The following is a 7,301-nucleotide window of genomic DNA, read 5'->3' on the forward strand; positions in this document are numbered from 1 at the left end:
TGTATTTGAGGAGAAAATAAGTAATGATGAAAAGTTTAAGGTAAACAATTTGTGCACCTTGGCCTTATTGAAGATTAGTCGATCTTATTTACATATAGTATGCTTTGAGATGTATAACATTCCAGGATCATGGAAAAATGTATCCTTCAAGTGTTGCTAGCGAATATGTTCCTTTACCGGCTTCAGCATCTATCAGATATGGTCCATCCCACTTAGGAGGTAATTTACCTGCTAGGATCCTTGGCGTTTGGAATGTTTTCCTTAATACCAAGTCTCCTATTTGTAATCTTTTGACTTTTATGTTATTGTTGTAAGCCTTGGTGATTCTTTGTTGATGAGCAATAGTGCGTATCTTGGAATGATCTTTGAGTTCGTCAATAGTTTCAAGATCTTGGGCTAGGACACTGTCCTTATTTTCTTGATTTTGGAGTAGGAATCTTGCCGTCGGGATCCCTACTTCGATAAGGATCATTGCTTCTGTTCTAAACACCAAGGACTAGGGGGTCTGACTTGTGGCTACTTTTGGCATGAACCATTTAAATCCATCTTATTTATGCCGTTATTGGGACTAGTATCAAAATAGAACACGTTATCTTTAAACACATAAATGTTTTCAGAATGAAAGTCAAACTTAATACGAAAACCTTGTTCAAATAAATGAGACGTATAGATAATATTTCTAGTTATAACAGGTACATAACAATAATTATTCAAAATAGGATTAAGACCATTTAGAAGCAAAATATGATATTCTCTTATGGATTTGATAGCTACTCGAGTGGCATTGCCCACATGGCGTTCCAGATCTCCATTTCTAAGTTCTCTAACATTACAAATCATTGCAAATGTTAGTACCACTTCTCGCATCGAATACCTAAGAATTAGTATGGAATGCATATAATTCAATCATAAATATGCCTGAGGTGACAACGTGGTTGGCCTTGATCTTCGTAAGCTCCTCTAGGTACTTGGCACGATTGCGTTTCTAGTGTCCCCTTCCATTGCAGTGAAAGCAATCATAGTCAGCAGTAGGTTCGGGCATAGGAGTTACGTTTTAAGTAGGAAGCTTCTCTTGACCATTTCCTTTGCCCTTGCCTTTCTTGGTAGCCTTTCCTTTTCCCTTACCGATATTATTACAGATTTTCTTCTTGGAGATTTGACCCTCGCAGATCATCAACACTTGATTGTTCCCAGATTTCTTGACGTTCTCCTTGACATTCTTGAGCATTTTATGAATCTCTTTATTGCTCCTCTCCCGGTCATTCATTGTGAAATTCATCACAAATTTTTTGAATGACTTAGGCAATAAGGCTAGGATCACATTTCTTCGCTATCTCATCCCCAAATAGGAATCTGAGGCAGGCAAGTTGCTGAACATAAGCAATAGTTTTGAGCACATGTTCACTCACATAAGATCTCTCGACCATCTTGCAGCCAATTAAAGCATTCAATGTATCAACTCTATCTTTCTTATCCGGAACTTGAAACATGACACTAAGCTACTAATTCATTTCAAATCATTCATGAAACTAAAAAGTTTTTTGAAGTTCAAGAGTCATAGTTGCAAGAATGATGCAAGCCTCTTCGGTCGAATCATTTACATGTTTCACCTGAGCATCTTTCAATACTTTGACAATATTTATCGGGAGTTCTTCCAGGATAGGTTTATCAAGTACATTGTCCTTTTTCTCAAGCTTGGGGACAATTCTTAGTTGTCATAACCAATCAAGAAAGTTGGGTCCGCTTAGTTTTTTTTTTCGAGGTTGGATAAAATGGTGAGTGATGAGGTAATTACAGTTAGGTGGTCATCTATGAAATAATAATCTTCATTTTAATACCTTTGATACAATTTCTTTTATAATTAATTACCCTTCAAATTAAATTTTGTAAAGCTAAGGCCCCCATCTCCTAAAAAAACTTGAGGCGGTGACCCACCACACAAGTGATTTTCTTGATAGATAGGTTGCGATAACCAATTATAACTCTTATGTAATTCTTAGATTCAAGGGATCCAAAAACACATTTCTTCTTTTTTAATGGCATGTTTATCCCATCTATGCCTCAAAACTCTTCTGCTTAGGTGACATTTATCACATAAGAAATTGATCAAATCATCCATTTAAAAAACATGTGAATTATATTTCATAAATGGTTAGATAACCTTTATCACATAAGTAAATATAAAACACCTTGGCCATTTTGACAACCCAAATGAATAAGGTGATGCTAAAATCCACATGAATTGCACAAAAATCACAAGTGATTTTTAAGTCGCATAGATTTAAAGTTTTCAAAAATAAGGGTTTTATCAATGTTTTATTATTCTAGCATTTTTAAAATTTTTATCATGAATATTTCATGCATAAAATATTCCATGTTACATTTAAAGTGTTCCAAAAATCATAAAGTTGAATTTATTTTATATACAATTTTACCGGTTAAAATTTATATTCAATTTTAATTCGATGTTATAACGATTGGAACCAGTTTCTAACTTTTTAATAAAACAACCTTTTATTATTGAGTTATGGAGTTTAGATTAAGTTTAATAAATACTTTAAACATTTTTATATCTTTAAAAGTTCGGCTATTTAAGAGTTCTGAAAAATTAAAACTCTTTTTAACAAAAACTCAATTTTTGACATCTTATGTTGGAAATTTTTATAGAAAACTCCAAACCCCAAGTTTGATGTTATTTTTGTGAAAATATTTTTAGCATGGAAAACATATTTTCATAAACACAACATTTTATAACAACAAGAATAAACATAACAAGCATGCATTTTAAAGTGTATAAATAATGCAATTTTCTAGAAATATTTATTGTGAGCCGTCACAACAAATATTAAGTCATTTCCTAAATGACTTAATGAGACACTTCAAGGTCTTCAAAAGGCTCCATGTTGTGACAACCGTCAAAATTCGAGTCAGTTCTAGATTTGACTAAACTTAGTTGCACGTATACGCACGCCACAACAAGACTTAGTAACTAGAAGCTAAGTTATAACCTACTAGAAACTTGGAAACACTTAGAACGATGGATAATATACTTAGATTTCACATTGATATGTGAATTCTACAACTACTTAACTATAGTGACTATCCATATTCGGGTCACTCTTCGAACCGAACACCTTTTCATGAATCATATAGACACATCATGGACTTGACCTAAGAATAGAAATTAGGTGACAATCTTGTACAAACTAGGATCCAACTAAAATCTAGGACTAATATACTTGACTCTTACCATTCTAGTAAGTTGTCTAGCTACTGTAGGAAATGCCAATACCCGAATTAGAACCAACTCTAAACAATTGTTACAATTAAAAAAGGGTATTAAACCCAAAAAAAATAAATTAAAATCTTCTAATTTCATTTCCACAAGATGGTAAATATCTAACAAAGTTCCAAAAGCCTTAAAGAGGCCAAAAATCCAAATTTATAAACTATAAAATCTAAAAACTCTATAAGATTTGTTATAAACCTTATTATATCAAATTTAAATAGTTAAGTTATGGGATATAGTCAAAGACGTAAAAATTAAATTATCAAACATACATCATATTTTATGAGCTAAAAACAAAGATTTTTAATAAGTTGAGAATTAAATAAAGAAGCCTTTTTACAAAAAAAAACTAGGGTTTTATAAAAATTAAAGAGAAATTATATAAAAAGTTAATTATGACAGAAAAGACCCCTCTCATACTCAAAAAAATCGTCCACCACATCCCATGCTCCCTCTTCACCAAGTCTTCTAGTAATTTTATCTTCTCTTACACTCCAACTTCCCTTCACTCTCACTCACTCTCACTCTCACTCTCACTCTCTCTCTCTCTCTCTCTCTCTCTCTCCACTCTTCATGACTCTTGAACTCTTTCTTTATCTCTCAAAACCCACGACATTCTCCAGCCAAGAACATCTCTCAACGTTCAAATCTTCATTTTCTAGGATTGTTCTTCAAGGTAATCACAAAAATCCTTCATTTTCCTTCACTTTCTTTCTTGTTTTAAAGGTTTTTCTTGCACTTCTCCTTCTTCAATAACATTCTTTATGAACATTCATGAACATATCCAAGAATTTCTATTTTGATGATGATGGTGGTAGGGTTTCACCCAAGAACAACATGCATGTTGTTTGATGGTGAAATCCAAGGACCAAAACCTATGTCAAACCCTAAAATACAAATTTTTACAAGTTTGGAAGATTCATCTACCTTATGCACTCAAGTTTTTTCCTTTGAAAACATCACTATGAATAGAATATGTCCATGTATGGTCTTCAAACCGTAATGCATGTGTTGAACATCAAGTTAAAGAGCTTGATGATCAAAGTACATCATTAATAGTGCATGTAAATGATTTTATTCATAAAACAAAATCTAGATTTGCTTTTCTGTTCAAAATAAAATTTCCTTAGATTCTTAGTAAGATGATATGAGGATCTAGAGAATCCCAGTAGGTTTTACTATTTCTTTAATTTACTAAAATTCTTACAAGAAAACCTTCCATGAATCATTTAAAATATTTTCTGAGGTCTATAAATAGTAGGTAAATAAGTGGATGAATCCTAAAGTAAATGATGACATCTCAATAAGTTTCATAGATTTTGGTTACTGTTTGGTATGGTTTTGAATTTTCTTTTTGTTTAATTCTAAAAAATCTTAAAACTACTCTAGGCAACTTGAAAAGGCGGTTTAAGAGTTTTCGTAGATCCTACCTTTTGTGGAATATTCAAAAAAATATTTTCAGAATTTTTCATAATGCATATATATTTTTCCCTGATATTTGTATTTATGTTGGACTAATAATGGTAAAAATAGTTATACTCATCCTAAGTTCATGAACATTTACCAAATGACCTTATCATATATTAGAACTCTACATAAAAATTTGAATGATTTTTCTATTGAGTATGCTATTTTTCTTCTATTTTCTAAGATTAAATACACTTAAATCCACAAAATTGGATTACATTATATAAAAATCACCATTGGTATTTTTCCCGGATTATGTACACTATAAATTAAGTTTACAAAATTTTTGGTAATTTACTTTAACTATTTGCTAATTATTCACCAATTAATGATTGTTCAAGAGAATGAAACAAAGAAAAATAGCAAGACTAATTGAAAAATGTCTAAATATTTTTCATAGCTTCTATATGTATAATACCAGTGTTACAACTCGTATCAGCATGATTTTTCAATGAGTCAAGAAAAATCTGAGCTGTATGAACAATCTCAGAAACATCTGTAGTTGCCTTTTTACAAGAAGATGTAGACTCATCAATAGCATTAGTAGATTTCTCAATCGACGTTGTGTATTGTTCTATGGCAGTCTCTAGGAAAACTTTAAGAACCACACCGCTATAAGCCTTGTTGTCTTCAAGCAAATGATCCAACTTTTCATGAAGGCTCTGTAAATGTTTGATGTTGATAGGAGCATCATTGTCTTTATCAGAAGGAAGCCGATATGGACTAAAGTAGGTTGAGTCAAACTCATCATTCTCTCCACCGAGAGTGGCACCAGAATCAGTTGAGTTGGTAGGTGAAGGAGGTTTAGTGATGACTGGAGTTTAGGTTATAGTAGTTGCCCCCGTATCAGATACGTTGACTTCCACTGTTGGTTTAGGAATAGTAGTGGTGGTTTATTGTGAAATTATAGGAAGTGGTAATGGTGATGTAGAAATCGGAATGGTAGCAACTGGTGGAGGTTGTGGTAAACAACTCATTGGTTGTGAAGTAGTAGGTAGAGGAGCGATAGGAACCAAAACTACAATTGTTTGTTTCGGTGATGGAGGTGGGGTTGGAATTTTGTTACTGATGGGTTCGGTTGGAGTTGGAGATCTGGGAGGTGTATTGCCTCTCGGTGATTCAAGATGATCCTCCTCTTCTTCATCATCCTTGTCATTTTCTGAGCCAAAAGGAGTGGGAATCTTGGATCTTCTCGCCATTTTCTTAAGCTTCTTGGGCTTGGAAGACTCTCCTTTATGAGATTTGCGTTTTCGAGACTTAGAAGCGTTAGTATTATCCTCTTCTGTCGACTCCTTCTTGGTGGTAGTGTGTTTCCCTCTATTACCAGGCTTGTCTACAGCTTCCAGGGCAGCCTGTTGTTCTGGTGTAAGAACTCTCGGTCCTTTAGGAGGAAGTTTTTTGTATTCCGCCATGACATGAATTTCAGCTGAGACACAGCGATACATAGATTCAGGAATGGAGCCCTTGTGGTGGAACTTTATTGGATCAGAGATGATAATTTTCTTCGTGTGAAACGTAGCAATGGACGCGACTAGGGCATCCATCATCACAAGAATGTCCAAAGTGTTAATGGCCCTTCTTATAATAAGCGTCCAGAAGTGGCCACATGATATATCTGAATGCCTTGTAGATGTATTGAGACTCTGCACCCCTTGAGACAAGATAATCGTCCCATAATCAAGATTGATTCCATTTTAGAGACCATATAAAAGGGTAAGAAAACCCTTGCTAGTGCCATTTGATCCACCACTCCTTTCAGCCAAACTCTTGATGAGAAGAGTTAACAAACCATTCCACTGAGAAGGTAAGCAAGACTTCTTAACTTTTATGAATGTAGTGAGCACATCTGTATCCCATCTCGTAAAGCGTGGAGAACAGTTGTGTAGTCGTGATAAAGTCTGGTGAAATTACTGAGGAATCAACAACAAGATTCATCAATGAGCAAAATCACCATTTTGAAATCGAAGCCTTCTTGTTATGTATATGAAAGAAAATATGTTCTTTGTTCTTGTCATACGAGGCCGTGGAGTAGACCTGCGATAAGATTGACATTGGAACGACTTCAACTTGAGTTAGGGTTATAACCAGCGGAGAATACTTTAAGCAATCGACAACTTGAAGCATCTACGAATCATAAAAAAAATGGTTAAGTTCGATGATCATATTCTGATTAGGCTCTATTGAGAGCAATGTAGACGACACAGTCTGATCTTGAACGGAGGAAGAAGTTGCCATTGTTGATTGAAGAAGGAAGACAAACAGTAGGAACTTGCATCATAATCTTGAGAGAATTTATTGGTGATAAAAGACAAATAAAGGAAAATCTCTTTATATATCGTTGCTAGGAGAGAGTGTAGATGATGATAATGACGTGATCACTAAAACGTCGCCTAGAATAGCACGATGTGACAGGTTGGGTACTCCCAGGTAAGCGTCAGCACGCGTGGGTATAGAGACCTTTCAAATTCATGCGCCCAAATTTTTATCATCAATCGTCGTTTGAAATTCAGTCTGACTTCAAGAAACATAAGTGGTCCTATTTAAA

Source organism: Lactuca sativa, chromosome 3 (assembly GCF_002870075.4).
Source record: "Lactuca sativa cultivar Salinas chromosome 3, Lsat_Salinas_v11, whole genome shotgun sequence".
NCBI classification, from domain to species: Eukaryota; Viridiplantae; Streptophyta; class Magnoliopsida; order Asterales; family Asteraceae; genus Lactuca; species Lactuca sativa.